We start from the raw sequence: 18,476 nt of genomic DNA on the forward strand, positions 1-18,476 counted from the left end.
AAAAATAAAGAAAACATTTTTAATCTTAAAGTACCGTACCTTGAAAAGCACAGTAGTACAGTACAACAGCTGGCATACAGGGGCTGGCATCGAGTGAACAGGCAAGAAGAGTTACTGACTGGAGGAGGGAGAGGAGGTGGTAGATGGTAGAGCTGAAGGATCATCACAATAGGAGACAGAGGGCAAACTGCAATTTCACTCACACCTGACATTGACGGAACGCACGTTCTCATCTTTGAAAGTTCGCAACTTGAAGGTTTTTAAGTAGGGGACTTACTGTACTGAATTAGTAATAATAAGATAAAGTAAAGATGAAGCTCAATAAAAGTGTACCTGTGCCTTGTCTATGATAGAAGTTTTGCTACACAAATGAATAGATCACACGAGTCATATGAAAAATGTCTGCCTTTTCAAGGTAGCAAATGTGATATCAATCATTATAGAAAAAGCATTTACAAATAAAATGTAATTTGGGCTGGGATTTTGCTTTGTGAAGTATAAGGACCGTATTTCCTCAGTTCATAGACACTATTAATTGTAAGACACATCATCATCCATTTTCTGGAAGCTCGGTGAAAAGAATAAAGTATTACCTTAAATATAGACATTTAAAAAGACAACTACAGCACTGCATATGTTTCCATATAACTACAGACCATTTTAATCTGTAATATCATAAAATTTAAATGTCTTCGTTATTTAGTCTAAATGGTCTCCCGAATAACTGCTACAAGTACACACATCAGGTGACTCCTGCTTTGATAGTACATGCTCATGATCTTGAATTTATTTGCAGCTTGGAAAACAGTATATCAAAGAATTGTAGAATTTTATGTGTATTTCCTCTTTAGTAAACCCCACCCCATTCTTTTTTCTCAATGCTGGAAATTAAACAGTTTCTCTTGAAAAATCATTTGGAAGCTTTTGACGGATGCCTATTCAATGCTTGAGTGATTGCTTTTTGTGACACATCAATGAATCTTCAATCTTTCCAAGCTTTGTAAATTCTCTGACATCTGAAGGGGCTTAGTTATTTCTACTTCCTAAACTGACTTGCTGGGCTTGTGACAGAGAATAATTGGTATACACGATAATTTTTGTTTTAAGAATGTACCACAGTATAATCTTTGAAACAAATTTTAAGGGACAATCAGGGATTCAAACATAATTTAAATTAAATTTTGCTGCCTTTTCAAATAATTCAGCTGAGGACAATTAGATAAATATATGTCTTCAGTACTGTTCTAATTCATCTGTGCATAATCTCTCTCACACACACAAATTAAAAATTCTTTTTTTTTAATTTGATAAATTTGATATGTTATATTTTGAAAGTTTAAGGTATATAGCATGTTACTATGATTCCTTTATATATAGTAATATGATTGCCTTTGAAGCAGTATTTATCACATTATATCATCATAGTAAAATATTATTGTCTATATTCATTATACTGTGCGTCAGATGTCCATGGCTTATTTACTACTTGTTATAAGTTTGCACCCTTAAACACCATCACTCTTATACCCCCACGCCCCATCCCCTGTTACCATCATTTTACTCTGTTTTCTTGCAGGTATAACTTTTTTAGATTCCACATATAAATGATATCATACAGTACTTGTCTTTCTCTGCCTGACTTATCTCACTTAGCATAATTGCTCAAGGTCGTACCTGATTTCAGTATCAAAAATATTTAAAAATTTAAAAAGTTTTAGTGGAACTAGAAATTGAATAAATAAGGTTCCTTATCTTTTCACTAAATGAAAACCATTTTAAAAGCAAAATTTTGCTAATTGAAATAATTTCTTATATGGTCTTCAAAATAAACTGTGTGGTTTAAATCAAATATATGATTAATATTCAGCATTAATTTACTTGTTTTATTCCAAAGTGACATGTATTTCTACTGTAAGAGAAGCACAAATTATTTAAAAAAATAAACCATCAAAAGTTATACAATTTTGCTTCAAATGATATAAGTAATGTAAATAATGCATCAACAACTATATTTAGATAAAAATTAAAACTATTAAAGTAATTCTGGCTGAAACAGTAAACTAGTCTTAGAACCATGTCAACAAATTGACACAAGACTTGAACATTTCCAAAGTGTTCTCTCTGCTATTTTTCATAATATTGTTAGAAGTAAACTGATAAAAATTTTTTCCAATTGTTTTCTTATGTCTTTTTATTGCTGAACCTCAAGATTGCTTTTCTTGGTTGCCACTAGTAACACTGACAGTTACCATAGCATCAACCTGAGAGTTAGATATTTTTAAGAAATACTGTCAAATGGAAGAGAGACTAATTATTTAAAGTTATTTAAATTATACCTTTATAAAGTTACTAATGTTTATGCCTTTGGTATATGTGTTAGTGACATAGTCAGCATATGGAAAGAGATGTAAAACTATCAAATGAGTCATAAAATCTATATATACATGTTTTGAAGATAAATGTATACATACCTAGGAATATGTAAATAATTGAATGATTTTAGTGTTATACGATCCTAAGAGTATACTATTAATAACTGTTGACCTTGTAAAAACATAGCCTTTAATTCTAGGCCAAATAAATTTAGAAAATTACATTCATATAAATATCTCAAAATGAAAAGCTTCTGGCTTATCTGTTTTATAAACACGATTATTTAAACTTTAAGTCAAATTATCACTATAAATTTTCTATTAGTCACAATTTACCATCTTGCCTTATTTTACTTTTTGTAGTTCTTTATGGGCAGAATATACAGAAGTCAGAATTATAATATTTGGGGACAGAAAACATAGTTAGAAAACACCTTCCACACTGTTAAAGAAGTGCTTCTGCACTAACCTTAGTGATCTGATGACTGACAATTTCAGTTTTCTTTAGCTCATCCATATGTTTTTAATGAACTAAGCACTCTTTATATCAGACCCACCCCAAAAATGTGAACTTGGAGAGAGATCGTCTATGTATCTGTGTGGAAGCAAATAAGAAGGCTATGTTAATGGGTTACCCCTATCTTCTTTCATCATTAATTATAGGGAAGAAGACCAAATTATTTGAACATTATTTCACTCTTAATTGATAAGCCTGATGGTAAATTGTGGTGATGCCTTTTCCTGAACTGTGACGAGGGTGAACTGGCCCCAGAGTATATCTGTATGTCAGGTGCCATCCAGATATGAGAGCTGTAATGCCAATTAAAGTAGTCTACATTTGTGTCCAAGACTCTGACTGGTTAGGGTAATTTTTAGAAATATATAATGTATTTCTGTCTGGTGGTATTAAATCTTGTCCAAAATTATCCTCCCCCCTCCCTCCTACTTTCATGGACACAGCTATGAGACTTGCTACGTCCAGGAGAATTTTAGTAAAAGTGATACAAGCAGAGATTTGAAAAGTGCTTGTATCATTGATGTCCCTCTCTTGCAAATATACTATTACAATGAGGAGAATATGCCCAGCAAGCCAACTTGCAGAAGGAAGAAAGATAAACAGAGCAAGGCCCAAAGTACATCAGGCTATCTCTAGATGCATGAATTCAAACAGCTGGGATAACCACAGCTTCCAACCTGAGTCCAGTCAAATCTGCTTACCTTCAGTTGATCCCCAGACTGTGAGAAATTAAAACATTATTTAACCCACTGAGTTTTTGGATAGTTTGCTCAGTAGCATTTTGTGTATGTATGTATGTGGTGGGCATATATGTCTGTAAATGTGTGTGTGTGTGTGTGTGTGTGTGTGTGTGTGTGTGTGTGACTGACCATACTAACTGACATAGGGTTGGAAGTGATTTGAAAGCTTATGGAACAAAAAACATGAGAGGGGAATATATTTATATGTTTAATAATTTATATGTAAATTACCATAAAATAATTAAATATATTTAACCTCAGATGCTGTCGGTAAGGGTCTATGGTAGGAAGGACAAGATATGCTTGAGAAGAGGAAGCAAGAATCGATCAATGAGAATAGAGTTCTGACTAATACAGGATAATCTTAGAGACAATATTTAATTTGAAAACTATTTATTTTTACATTTAAAAGCAACATATAATGTCACTTCAACATCAATGTAGAAAATTTTTGTAACAGTCATGATTGCAAGGAAAATCTTTTTGGTTGGAGTGGTTATATGGTAAGATAGAAAGAATATGTGTTTGGAAATGGAAAAATTCAAGTTAAAGCTGTCCAATTTTATTCCTGTGTAGCTTTCTGAGTATCAGTATTCTCATCTATAAAGTAAGAATAATAATTCCTTAATAGATTTGTTGCAAAGATTGAGATATACATGAAATTTTTCTCAATGAACAGTAGACATTGGTATTATTATTCCTGGGACTGTGGTTAGTCCATAGAGAATCTTCAATGAATAGTAGTGATGATGATGATTATTACTGTTACTACAGAAGAGACAATGTAGTATTTAGTGAATCTATAAAATAGAAATTAAGAAAAAATAGCTATAGCAATAGCAATCCTGCAGATATAAATTATGCATTTGAGTTTGAGAGACAAATGATGCAGAAGTCAAATTGAATGATAGCAAGATTTTTCTACAGTAGTATACTGATCTAATACCAAACTAAAATGGGCATGATAGAAAAAGAAGAAAAAAATTATGCTGCATTAAGAAACAATTCAGACTTATCACAGAGAAATGAAACAAGAGCAATGAAACAACAAGATAATGAACAAAATTATTCAGCCTCTCATTTTAAACAGCTCTGGATTATTTTCCCCTATAACACAGGGGAGTAGGAGTGATAGAATCATACTTTCTTAATGCTTACTTATTAATTGTGTTGTACACATTAACTTTTTTTTTTTTGCCGTACGTGGGCCTCTCACTGTTGTGGCCTCTCCGATTGCGGAGCACAGGCTCCGGACGCGCAGGCTCAGCGGCCATGGCTCACGGGCCCAGCCGCTCCGCGGCATGTGGGATCTTCCCGGACCGGGGCACGAACCCACGTCCCCTGCATTGGCAGGCGGACTCTCAACCACTGCGCCACCAGGGAAGACCCACATTAACTACTGATCAAGTTGTATGTGGTTTATATTCACATGTGGACTAGACCTTATTTAAAATTATGTTATTATGAAAAGTGCAGAATTAGGAGAACTCCTGTTTATATGCACAGATATTTAATACAGACAATACACTTATCATAGCTGCCATTTATTTAGCATTCATTACAAGCTAGGAACCAAGCTAAGAGCTTTACATACATTATTTAGTTTATTTCTCATAAACTCTACATTTTACATAGGGAGAAAATGATGTTTCTAAATAGTAACTCTTTTAATGTCACAGGACTATTAAGAAGATGAGGTAGGAATTGAAATTAGATTTGTATCTTTCTAAAGTCTGTGCTCTAAAGTACCTGCATTTGTAATGTTTACCCAAGTGAAGAAATCTGAACATAAAAAGTGCCTATTCCATTCTTTATCCTCATACCTCCTGGATCTAGTTATTGTACAAATTCACTTAAAAAGCTATAAATGAGAATAATGCATGTATGTCTAGAGAAAGTTGAATAGGTAAAGGATCTCACATAATAATGTGTCCTTGGACAATTGTGAACTCTAATTATGCCTAGCAGCAGTATCCTGACGCCATTTATCATCTGTCCTTTGTTGGAACACTTTGCCCTTTTTAAAATATACTTTTTAAAAATTTCTTTCTGGGGGGTGGTAGTGTGATGAATTGGGAGATTGGGATTGACATATATACACTAATATGTATAAAATGGATAACTAATGAGAACCTGCTTTATAAAAAAATTAAATAAAAAAAATAAAGTTGAGCACTGAGCGATATGAAAAAAAATTCTTTCAATTAATGTATGTTCTCTATTTCACTGGGGCCAATTTACTCTGATTACAGAGACATGTTTTTCTCTTTTGGACCTCTTCATAGGCCTTATACTTTTTCTCTTTTTGTTCAAACATGTGAATGATAGTTTAATGTGTCTGAGATGGACCACGTCAAAACTTTTATAATTTGCTGCACAGTTCTTTCTGTTCAAAACAGAAGGAGATAAAAAACTGAATGTACTATAATTTCTTTGAGTTAAGACGGGACTCAAAATTAGCCTAGTCACTTAATGAAAGCACTGGCAAAAATCAGCTTTTGGGGAACTCTGGAAGTTAGCTGAAAGCTTGCAAGATTCTGGGAGCATTTATTCAAGATAAATGGCTAAATCTAAACAAGTGCAGTAAATTATGTGGTTTTTTTTTTTAACATCTTTATTGGAGTATAATTGCTTTACAATGGTGTGTTAGTTTCTGCTTTATAACAAAGTGAATCAGTTATACATATGTCCCCATATCTCTTCCCTCTTGCATCTCCCTCCCTCCCACCCTCCCTATCCCACCCGTCTAGGTGGTCATAAAGCACTGAGCTGTTTTTAACTTGCCCTATTCCCATTCTACTCTCCCCAGCTTTGTAGTAGCTGACATCAGATCTGTACAATCACAGTGAATACAGCAGCCTAGCATCAATTAGAGGGGACAGAATAGGACTGGAGTTCCACTAAAGCTCAATTTCCACAGAATTGTCATTATTTGACCTGTTTCGAGTTTCCTGAAAAACTGCATTTATGGGACCTATCTCTATTTAACTTGATTCAGACCTCACTCAGGGTGAACAGCCTTTCCCTTTGGGCATTCACGGAAAACAATTAGCAGCAATTGTTTAATGTTGCAGTTGCCTGTGGCAGCAATAACAGATGGGGCAAACAAGCTGACCAACAAACTTAAAAGGAAAATCTGATGGGTGAACTGTCCATAGGGGGTTTGAAAAGTGAAAATATATTTTCGGGACTCTAAAAGGCACATACATGCTTGGGGCTGTGTAGATGCCCACAAAGGATCTGAGAAGGCTCTAAGCTCTCACGTCCAGATGACTATGAGGCACCGGGAAAACAGGAAGTGAAGATTAAGTTACAGTTGTAAATTGTTTGAACATTGAACGCGTACCCCAACATACACTCAGCCCCTTGAGAAAGCCTAGGAGACATATTGGTAGAAGGCAATCAAGGAAATCTCTATCTAATCATTAGCTAGTAACTAAACTAACCAAGCAAAGACTTCCATGGCTACACATGACAATAAATACTGACTTTATGAAATCAGTTCAGAAAAGTCACTAAGCAAAAAAATAGGAGCAACAACAACAATAAGAAGAAATAGGAATAAAAATAAACCTTAGGAAAAGAAATCTGATTTCTAGAGTTGCAACACTATATTATTCAAAATGTTCAGTTTTCTACAAAATGTGTGACATGCAGAGAAACATGAAAGTTAGGCACATATACATGAACAAAAAAGCAATTAATAGAAACTGTCCCTAGGATCCTGAGAAAGCACATTTGTTGTACTCACTAGACAAGGACTTTAAATCGGCTATTTTAAATATAGTCAAAGAACTAAAAGAAATCATGTGCAAAGAACTAAAAGAAAGTTGGAGAACAATGTCTCACCAAATAGAGACTATCAATAAGGAGACAGATAGAAATTCAGGAGTTGAAAAGTACAACAACCAAATTAAAAGTGCACTATAGGGACTCAATAGCAGATACGAGTTGGAAGAAGAAAATATCAGTGAAGTTGAAAATGGGTCAATTGAGTTTATCCAGCTTGAGGAACAGAAGAAAAATAATGGAGAAAAATAAAGAGGCTCGGAGACGTGTGGATAGCAATGTATGCATATTGGGAGTCCCAGAAGGAAAGAAGAGAGAGAAAAGCGGAAAGAGCATATGAAGAATTAATGGCCCAAAACATCTCATATTTGGTAAAAAAAAAAAAAAAAAAAAAAAAATCCCAAGAAGCTTACATGCCTGAGAAGTTTAAACAGCACTGAGGATAAACACAGAGATCAACATACAGACATATCAAAATCCAACTGTTGAAAGACAAAGAAAAAGAGAAGGTCTTGTAAGTAACAAGGGAAAAGTGACTCATCACATAAAAGAGATGCTCAGTAAGATTAATAGATGGTTTTTCAACATAAATCGGGAATGCAGGAGGCATTCAAAGGGCTGCAAGGAAGAAACTGTCAACAAATAATTCTACATCTAGCAAAATCACCCTCAAGAATGAAGGAGATATTAAGACATTCCCAGGTTAAGAAATAACAGCTAATTTGTCACTAGTAGACCTGACCTGTAAGAAATGTTAAAAGATTTGTTCAGGCTGAAATGAAAGGAAACAATACAGTACTTCAAACTGACATGAAGAAATAAAGAGCATCAGTGAAGAAGTAGCTAGCTACATAGGAAAATATAAAAGATAGAGTAAATGTGCTTTTTGTGTGTAATATTTTTTTCTTCTAAGTTTAAAAAACAACTGCATTAAGTAATATTATAAGTCTATAGTCATGGGCATATAATATATAAAGATGTCATTGTATGACAATCAGATCACAAAGGAATGGGGAGGGAATGGTGTAAAGCTTTTGTATACTATTGAAATTAGTTGGTATTAATCCAAACTAGGTTGCTATAAATTGCAATTTTAATTGTAGGACCCAGGTCAACCACTAAGAAAATAACTCAAAAAAATCTAGTACAAGAAACACTAAGGGGGGTTTCCCTAGTGGCGCAGTGGTTGAGAATCTTCCTGCCGATGCAGGGGACATGGGTTCGAGCCCTGGTCTGGGAAGATCTCACATGCTGCAGAGCAACTAGGCCCGTGAGCCACAACTACTGAGCCTGCACGTCTGGAGCCTGTGCTCCGCAACAAGAGAGGCCACGATAGTGAGAGGCCCGTGCACTGCAATGAAGAGTGGCCCCAGCTTGCCGCAACTGGAGAAAGCCCTCGCACAGAAACGAAGACCCAACACAGCCAAAAATAAATAAATAAATAAATAATAATTTAAAAAACACTAAGGGAATTAAAGTTGTATACTTGAAAATATTTCTTTAGCAAAAAAATTAAAAGCAGTAAGGAGAAATAGAGAACAACAATAAAAAGATGTAACACAAATGGAAAACAAACAGCAAAATGGAAGATGTAAATTCTATCTTATCAGTAACTATATTAAATAAGAAAGGATTAAACATTCCAACCAAAAAGCAGATTGACACAATGGATTTTAAAAAATGATCCCACTTCAAAGACATATACCAGATTGAAAGTAAAAGGATGGAAAAGACATACCACATAAGCAGTAACCAAAAGAGCTGCAGAAACTATACTAATATCAGACAAAGTAGTATCAGAGAAAGTAGACTTTAAGACAAAAATTGTTACTAACAATTACTAACAAAGAGCCCCAAAATATGTAAAGCAAAAACTTACAAAATTAAAAGGATAAATAGAAAATTTAAGAATAATAACTTGAGATTTCAATACCCCAGTTTCAGTAGTAAATAGAACTATAAAGACGATCCACAAGGAAAAATAAGACTTGAACAACATTATAAACTAGTAGACTTAATAGACGTCTATAGAATATTCCAGCCTACAAAGTAGAATGTGCATTCTTTATAATTGCATTTAAAACAGGTCTCAATAAATGTAAAAGGATTGAAATTATACGAAGTATGGTATATAACCATAAAATAATGATGTTAGAAATCAATAACAGAAGGAAATCTGGGAAAATCACAACTATGTGGAAAGTAGGTGACACACTTCTAAATAACTGATGAGTCAAAGAAAAAAATCACAAGGAAAATCAGAAACCATTTTAAGATGATTGAAAGTGAAAACAAAACATACCAAAACTTACGGGATGCAGCTAAAGCAGTGCTTAGAGGCAAAAAATTACAGCTGAAAAGCCTGTATTAAAAAAGAAGAAAATCAATGGCATTCTTAAGAAAAGTAAGACCATGGTGGCAGAGAGAAAAAATGGAAGAGTGAAAGAAGACATTAAGAGATGGGTGAGGTCACAGATTGTGGGATGTTGTAAGGAGTTTAAATGTTATTCTAATTGGGATAGAAGCCACTGGAGTATTTAAAGCAGGACTGGAGGTGGGAGAGGATATGACATATGATGTAGGATCAAATTTTGTGGGATATGAGTGACTTACATAATTTAAAAGTTATTCTAGTGGCTGAGTGGACATAGGAGTGAGAGTGGAAAGAAAGATCAGTTGTGAAGTTACTGTTTTAGCCAAGGTGAGAAAGGATAATGTTTGGATAAGGTAAATGGCAGAAATGATAAGTGGTTACAACTGGCATACTTGCGGATGTACTGGATTAGGGCTGTCAAGGAAGGGATAAAGGATGATTTCTAGCTTTGAGGTCTAAGCACACTGTTGAATTGAATGGAAAAATCTTGGGTAGGAGAAGGTTTTGGAGAGAACATAAACTTTAATATGTCTAGAATTATTCCAGTGGAGATTAGGAGGTTATTTTAGTATTCTGTGCTATATGTGTTGATGGCTCAGTTCAGGGCTCGGATTGTTGCCAAAACTCTGGAAGCCACAGAATCAGAGGAAGAAAAAACTATTTTTATGCTGGCTGAATTCCTGGCGAAGGAAATCCCATTTTTATAATTTATATTCATAAAAGGGAAGTGGACAGGTTAATAGTTTCCCTGGATGGTTAAATCCTTGAGGGAAGGCACTGTGAGTTTTTCATTTTTGTGACTTTTGTGTCTAGTAGAGAACATATGAAATAGTAAGTTTCAATAAGATAATGTTGAATAATTTAAATGAACATAAGGGTATAAATCCATATTCTACCACAATTACCAAAAGAAGCTTTCTTTGCATAATTTTTTATATCATTTCAGGTGCAATTCAATACAGGCAAAATGCTTTACGATAACCTTTAAAATTTTTTTCTGCATTGAAATTTACCTTAATCTGGATTTGTAAAGAGAAAAAAAAACGTGCAGTCTGCAAGTAGAAGACCAGAATATCCATATTCAAAAGCCAGAAGCATCATAGCTGATACTTAAGCATTTTGCTTCCTACTTGCTAGTGTCTAATAAGAGCAACTGACCCCATAAACTTTGAAATGTAATGATTATGTGAATATTTCCCTTCCATGCTCTTTAGGAGATACAGTACACAAAAAATTCACGATTGATTCATAGCTATAGAAATAACAGTAAAATAGTGTTTTCTGCTGTAATGCCATGTCTAATCAATCCTAATAATAAAAACAATGTTTGAGTATATAAAATCTACTTTTAAAAGAGAAAAACTTAAATTAGAATATGTATTAAGAACAAGGAAGTTCACTTGAGGTTGTTGCTTCCTTTGGGGGCATAACAGTGTGCCTGAAAGATTCTTTTTAATTTGGTATTCAGTACATTGTTTTGATTTGTAAATAAAATCTGAGAAGGAAACCTCAAGTCAAATCTGATATTCCCAGAATAATCAGATACCATTCATTGCCTGAAAAATAATACCCATGTAAAACATCCATAAAGCCAAAGCTGACGTAACCATTATTTTTGTTACCTTTTAAAGTGCATGCCAGGCAAATGTAGTATATTATCAAAATAGGACCCGTGAGTCCCTTAGAACCCCTGAGAAAGGAAAACTTGGAACAAATAGGTATTTCTTATCTCAAGATTTAGGTACTAGAGATCAACATTTTGATTTTTTTTAAAGGTACATAACACCGAGCTGAATATTGCCATTCTGAACTATGCAATCACACTGCAGCTGGATTCTTTTCGCCCCTCAGATGGGTTAACAGCTCACATTTCCTACTTAGTATGTGCCAGGAAACCCTATACGTTGTTGCATTTAATCCACAAATATTTGATTGATGAGTCTTATCCCCATTTCACAGATAGAAAATGAGGCCAGAGAAGTTAAATGTCCTGCATGTGGTTACACAGTAAGGTAAGGCCAGAATCCCTATGCAGGGATTGAAAAAAAAACGCTCTTTTCATTACCTCATGGTATCTTAAAATATTTTTAACTTTGATTGATGGCTTATCATGTTATCTGCAGCAGCTATTCTAGAATTCATCTACTTTTCTCAGAACCTCAACATCTCTCTTCACCTCAGTCTAGGCTGAGAAGCAAGGCTCAAGCCCACTCTTGGCTCAGACCAGGATCTAATCCTCTCAACTTCCCTCTACAGCAAATGACCTGGCATCTCCAAGCATTCTCTCATTCTCAGTTTTCTTCCATGCAATTTATCTTCCACTCATCTGTGAGGGCTGTTCCTGAAGTCAGGAATGGCTCCTCTGTCCCTGAGACTAATGTCCTTTACCATTTTTCATGTTCTGTTCTCACGTGGGTTCTTCCAGAAGATCTTGAGGTAGATTTGAGTTTGGGAACACATTCTTAAAATGATTCTAGGAAACACTACCAGGGCAATGATAAAAGAGAAGACAGTCAATAAAGTTTTGTCACCAGGTAAGTTTCTCCTGAGAATAACTTAAAGTTAAGCATGTTGGGGAACTGGCGTAGCCAGTGTGGGAGATGTGCCTCAGAGGTATCCTCTCAAGACTTAAGGGAGCTGGAGTGCTTATACACCAAGTCCCGTTAATTGGTTGAGGGCTGCTCGGGTTGGGAGGGAATTCTCTGACACTCTTAGCCTGTGGCGTGAGCACAGATGACAGGTGCTTGTGACCAGAGAAAGCTCGCAGACATAGTAATGCAGTTGCTGGGAGCGGGAATTCCAGCAGCCAGACACACACCTGGTTAGTGTGAGGGTCTATGGGCACGACACTGATGGTGTAGGTTATATGTTATTTAAAAATATTTACATTGTTTGCAACAGATGATTATTCTCTTTTTATAAAAACTCTTTGTTTCCCTTTTTACTTCTCTACACACTCCTTTATTTTCACATCTACAGTCTTGTCCTATTTTCACCACTTAAATGCAGACATTTTCCAAGCATCTGCCCATGATTCTTCTCATTTCACCTCATAACTTTGGCAATCTCATGGTTTCTGTTGTATCAATGCAGATGATTCCCACATGTATAACTCAATTTCAACCTTTTTTTCCTGTCCCAAGATGCAATCCCACAGTTTACACCATCACGTAGGACTTTCCCTCTTCATTTGGCGCTCCAGGATATCCAAAATTAACCTTATAATCTTCCTTAGAAAAATTTCATATTTGAAAAAGTACTCATATATTCAAGTTAAATTGTTGGAAAATTTCTAATCATCTTTAGCACACCTATTTTCTTTCCCCAACACTCAGTCAGTTACCCTGTCCTGCCAACCCTCTCTCTACAATATCTCTTCTCTATTTCTTCCTCTGTAATTTCCAGCCACTACTTGCATTCAGACACAGGGATTTCATTATCCTTGACTCGGTCTACTTCAATAGCCTCCAGAATGTCCTTTTCTAACAAAATTTTCCCATGTCAACTATTTTTAAAATGATTTTCTTACAGCCCAGTTCTGACCATGTCATTTTCGACTCAAAAGTCCAGGAGCCTCCCTACTGCTTATAGAATATTGCTGTAATAGAAAGAACATGAGCTTTAGGTCAAACAGAACCACCTAAATTTCTGCCTTACCACTTACGAAGTAGGTGTTATTGATCAAACTATTACACTTTGTGGACTTGGATTTTTTATCTGTAAACCAATCATAATACCATGTTAACAGTGGTGTAACATTTATGACCAGTCTGTAAATGAACCAGCACTGTGTCAGGCTTGCTATAGGCACTCAGTAAACTTTAGATTGGTTTACTGACAATATAACAATTCGGTTAGACTGTTTTCCCCTCTTTTTCCAAGATTCCTTAGCCTGCCATTGAAAGTCCTTCAGAATTTACAGATATAATATAAAAATTAATGCACAAATTAAAAACAGATTCAAGAAATATACAGATGGGTGTTTATTTTTCTAATTATGGGAAAGAGCTTTACTAGACACAAAAACAAATGAAGAAACAACAGCAACAAATTAATGGTTTGAAGTACACAATTTTTTTTAGGAGAGCTCTGTATCAAAAATACCAAAACTGAAATGAATGGTTTTAAAAATATAGTAATAATATGTGTGCTACATATAGCAGGTAAAGGTAATGGCCTTCCTGTACAAAAGGCTCTTACAAGTTAAAAAGAAAATACAAATACCACAATAGTAAAATTTACAAAGAACATAAACTGGTAATTCACAACGTAAGATAATATATGATCAATAGATACTAAAAATGTGTAGCTTCAGTAACAACTGAAGTAAAAACAATTACGATACTATGTTAGCAAGGCACTACTTAAATTATTCTACTCAGTTACAGTATTTCTTCCTGTAACTCCTACCAGTTCTCTCACAGAACATAGGTGGCTCCTGTGTGTTCTGCCCTCCTACTAGGCTCACTTTTATGAGCTTTTTTTATTCTATTTTCCACCATCGGTCACAGTAGTTATGGTAAGTAGACTTCACTTAATGTGAGCCATTGACTTTTCATTTTTTCTAAGAGTCGTATGAGGTATTGCAACAGCCAAGGACAATTCCTTGTATGTGTATCTCATCCCAGTTTGTCCTCAGTAAAATTTTTAGCAATTGCACCACTATAGCATGCTAGGAGCTGTCAGCTACCATCAGTGATGGAGTCTTTGCTTCCAGCTGGTGTCCCATCTACAAAATCCCATTTTTGTGCCTGCCTTTAGGAGCATTCCTGATACAACATCTCTTATATCAGGTTTCCCAAGAATCAGACCTACGATGGATATTTGTGTGCCAGGAAGTTTTATAAGCATTACAAACCTTTTATTAACATTGCTATAAACATTAACAGTATAATACAAATCTGACAACTCAAAAGGCCTGAGGTTTGGCACCAGTTAAATTTATGGTGATTCTAGCATTTATATCAATATAATCTTTGATCCATGATTAATTAGCTGTGCAAAAGTTATTTAACCATTCAGGCACTGTGGCAAAATCACCTTTTAAGATCAGAGAGATTTGATTTTGAAGAGAAGGTTGTTAATTTCTATATTTTTGCTTGAAAAATGATTGCCTCTGTTACATTTTGTAATCGGTATCAATGTCATCTGGTTCCATTAACCTACCAATATTATAGACTAGGGACTAGATTATTGATATGTTGTAAGTAAAATTAATGATCTGTCATCTATAAAGGTGAACACACATTCCTTTGGTTCAAAGATTTGGTTCAAAGATTTATAATCCTCACTGTTGCATCACCTATGATAGAAATGCCCTTCAAATGGCCTCATTTCTGTGTGCTTCTGTGTCTTATAGACCATGAAGAACCATTCAAAGCAAGCTTTGTCCACTAGTTAACCCCACCACTAACAAAACAAAGCAAAACAAAAACTATATAAGCTAAAATATCAAAGCCAAAATTTTGCTGATTATTATTTACACATTAAAGATAATTTTTTTTACTCAACTGTGGTTTATATTACGGTCAGCAATTGAACATTTGATTAAAAACTTGCCTTCTTTGACTTTAGATTTTTTTTAACATCTTTATTGGAGTATAATTGCTTTACAATGTTGTGCTAGTTTCTGCTTTATAACAAAGTGAATCAGCTATACATATACATATGTTCCCATATCTCCTCCCTCTTGCATCTCCCTCCCACCCTCCCTATCCCACCCCACTAGGTGGTCACAAAGGACCGAGCTGATCTCCCTGTGCTATGCGGCTGCTTCCCACTAGCCATCTATTTTACATTTGGTAGTGTATATATGTGACTTTAGAACTGTTAGCTCCACTGCTAGCTAATTTGTAATAGCAAACCTATATTCAAGCTATAAACATTTTTTAAAATTAATTAGTTAATTAATTTTTGGCTGCGTTGGGTCTTCATTGCCGCATGCGGGCTTCCTCTAGTTGCAGCAAGCGGGGTCTGCTCTTCGTTGTGGAGCACTGGCTTCTCATTGCGGTGGCTTCTCTTGTTGTGGAGCATGGGCTCTAGGCACATGGGTTTCAGTAGTTGTGGCTCGTGGGCTCTAGAGCACAGGCTCAGTAGTTGTGGTGCACAGGCTTAGTTGCTCCACGGCATGTGGGATCTTCCCGGACCAGGGCTCAAACTCACGTCCCCTGCATTGGCAGATGGATTCTTAACCACTGCGCCACCAGGGAAGCCCGTATAAACATTTCTTCTGCTTATTCCAATTTATAACTTGGAACTAATGGTAGTTATATTTGAGTATTTACATACTTTACATAGTTACTATGCAATAGGCAGTTTCAGTATATGGTATATGGTATATATGATATATGATATGATGTGGCATAGTATATACCATATTGTATATTAACTATATATAATAATAATCAGTAATAGATTATATATATTTATATATGATTATATATATTAAATTCACAAAGTTATAGCTGGTTATCCCTGTTTTACAAAATTATAAGCTAGTTCTCAGAGAAGCTTTCTAAATTGCCTAAAAAAGTGACAGGACATAGATATGAACCAACATGTGTCCCATTTGAAAGCTCTTTTTCCTTATGGTGTATGATTCACAAGTGAGGTCTGCTTCCTTGGTATTTGAGTCCTGTCATCTTTTCTTGGATATTAATCATTCTAGTAATCTACAGTGTGCTTAGGATTTCTGAAGGATATGGCATAGTATTTATTATTAGGTAGAACTTTTCGGAAAACAGATTGTTGGAGGAAAAAGAGAAGTTTGACAACTTTGATCCTCCCATCAAATGCTCTGGGGCAGTGGTGATATGTAAAACTCCATTTCATCCAAAAAGGATAGCTAGGGAAGGATGATAAATAGCAAAATTATATACACAGTAACAGATTCTTATGTATATATACAAAATTAAGAACGTATGTGATGTGAGATATCAAGAAATCTTTTCTGAAGCTAAGTAAAGTAAATGCTAGTAACTGGATAGAAAGTAAGTCGAATGATCACTGACTCCATCAGAATAAAATTTCCAAAGCATCCTCCCCGAAGTGTGAGCTATCAAGTTGATGATTATTTGACTGACAAGCATCCAGTTTAGTTTTGTGTGTACACCACCCCAGTCATTATCAAGAGAAATATAATGTATATTTCTGTTATTATAAACCCCATACAAAACAATTTCCACACTCAAGAAAATAATGCATTACTTGCCCAGGAAAAACAACCTGAGAATTTTAAAGCAAAAATGCAGTTTGCTTTCCATTTACTCTATCTCAATATTTTGGCTATAAACATTTATTAATATAGTGCTAACTTTCAAAGACGAAATCTCCCTACTGTTTATGAATAGCGAATAAATATATTTGATGAGATAGAAAAAAATGAGTGACTATAAATATCCTCAGAACAGTTATATCAATATAAACATTCCATATAAAGTCATTTTACCCTTGGTAAAAATTCATAATACTATTATTTTTGTGTGTGTGTGCAGTACGCGGGCCTCTCACTGTTGTGGCCTCTTCCGTTGTGGAGCACAGGCTCCAGACGCGCAGGCTCAGCGGCCATGGCTCACAGGCCCAGCCACTCTGCGGCATGTGGGATCTTCCTGGACCGGGGCACGAACCCGTGTCCCCTGCATCGGCAGGCGGACTCTCAACCACTGCGCCACCAGGGAAGCCCATAATACTTTTAATTAAGGACAGAATTGATATAATTTATAAGAAAGTTTGCTTCCCCATAATTCAATAAATGAAACAAACATGTCTTTAAAGATCCACCAAAATGAAATGTATTCATACATGTTTTTAAAGACCTTCCAAGTGACTTTTATTCACTCAATTAACAGTTATTGAGCATTATTACCCACTTCATCATGGCTGTGAGAGTGGGCTCAACCTGAGCTTCATTGCTTATTAGCATCGGCAACTTGGCCAAATGACTCATTGTCTTGGAGTATTTTACATTTATTTTCATAAAATTTAGACAATATATTTAGCTTATGGCAATGTTGTGAGGGTTAAAGAGAACACATGGAAAGACCTTAGAACAGCAAAAGCTATTATTTACTAAAGTAAGGGTAAAGAGAAAATTTTTCAGAAATGTTAACTACCATATGCCAGCCATTGTACTAAATGCTAGGCTGTACACATGTGGGGCATAGAAAGAAATAATGTGCTGTTTTCCCCCAAGGAGACTGTGGGATAGTAGAGTGTTCAGAAAATGAATAGAGTGACAAGTATTCTGACAGATGCCCAGAAGGTAGTTGAAAGGCTATATGACTCTGTACTGAGGAGAAATATCTGAGTTACACACATAGATTCAAGAATTGTGCTAGTGTCATTTCTGAAATAGCACAGCATACTGGGAAGGAGTCAATCTTATCATTGTCAACAATTAAATGAGGATAAGTCATTTAAAGTTTCCAGATTTTTTAAACTTTGCCTCTACCCTAACATTTTCCATGAACTGAGAAATTCTGTTTTTGAAGTTCCAACGCTCTGTTCCTCTTTACACTCTGAGGGTTTGTGTTTAGGTAATGGCATTGCATCTGAAAATGTTTGCTATTTAATTGCATTTCTTCTTGAATATTTGATTGTTCAGTATGTTGGCGATATCAACCTAGTTATTACAGTTGTAAGCTTCTTATATTTATATTGCCTTACATTTATTCTGAGTTTCCAAA

This window comes from Globicephala melas, chromosome 10 (assembly GCF_963455315.2).
Source record: "Globicephala melas chromosome 10, mGloMel1.2, whole genome shotgun sequence".
NCBI classification, from domain to species: domain Eukaryota; kingdom Metazoa; phylum Chordata; class Mammalia; order Artiodactyla; family Delphinidae; genus Globicephala; species Globicephala melas.